Source organism: Triticum aestivum, chromosome 2D (assembly GCF_018294505.1).
Source record: "Triticum aestivum cultivar Chinese Spring chromosome 2D, IWGSC CS RefSeq v2.1, whole genome shotgun sequence".
Lineage (NCBI taxonomy): Eukaryota > Viridiplantae > Streptophyta > Magnoliopsida > Poales > Poaceae > Triticum > Triticum aestivum.
Genome location: NC_057799.1, coordinates 200,014,536 through 200,015,068, shown reverse-complemented (window position 1 = coordinate 200,015,068; position 533 = coordinate 200,014,536). Strand labels below are relative to the sequence as shown.

General features: G+C 50.1%; 1 protein-coding gene across 1 annotated transcript in view; it reads right to left on the bottom strand.

The window, feature by feature from the left end:
• The window catches only part of LOC123049182 (uncharacterized), a gene marked incomplete in the record, with an annotated part of 1,531 nt that extends 1,377 nt beyond the window's left edge, over positions 1-154 (bottom strand). Inside the window, 1 exon segment of the mRNA XM_044472158.1 lies at positions 1-154.
• Positions 155-533: the final 379 nt, after the last annotated feature.

The following is a 533-nucleotide window of genomic DNA, read 5'->3' as shown; positions in this document are numbered from 1 at the left end:
GAGGATTTATAGGCCACGGCGGCGGTGGTGGGAGGCGGGGCCCAGCCCACGCAGGAGCCCGAGCCCGGGTTGTTTGTCGTGACGGGCTCCCCCTAACTACCTTGGCGCTATGGTTAACGTGTCCACGCAGTATTCCCGCCTCCTTTTGGCTCCGCTTTTCTTTCTTTTTGTATTTTCTCTCCTCCGTATATATACGGTCAATTTGTGGCTGTTTCTTTCGCTGTCTGCACACCTCAACACCTGCGTTACGAAACCTACGCGTGTGGCGCACTTTGTACTACTCCTGGCTCCGAGTACTTATTAGACACGGTTTACAAACGCAGCCATACGTAACGTACGTACGTATGGAGACGAGTGGATAACCCTTGCCTGCCTGTGTTGCGTCAATGCCACTGAAGTAGTACTACTTGGTACGCCTAGGCTGTATCCGGTGGAGGTATCTCATGTATGTATATGTATGGATTAGCTAGAGCTTCGCTTGGGTGAAGGTGGATTTCCTTTTCTTTCATAAATAAATAATGAAAAAAAAGCAC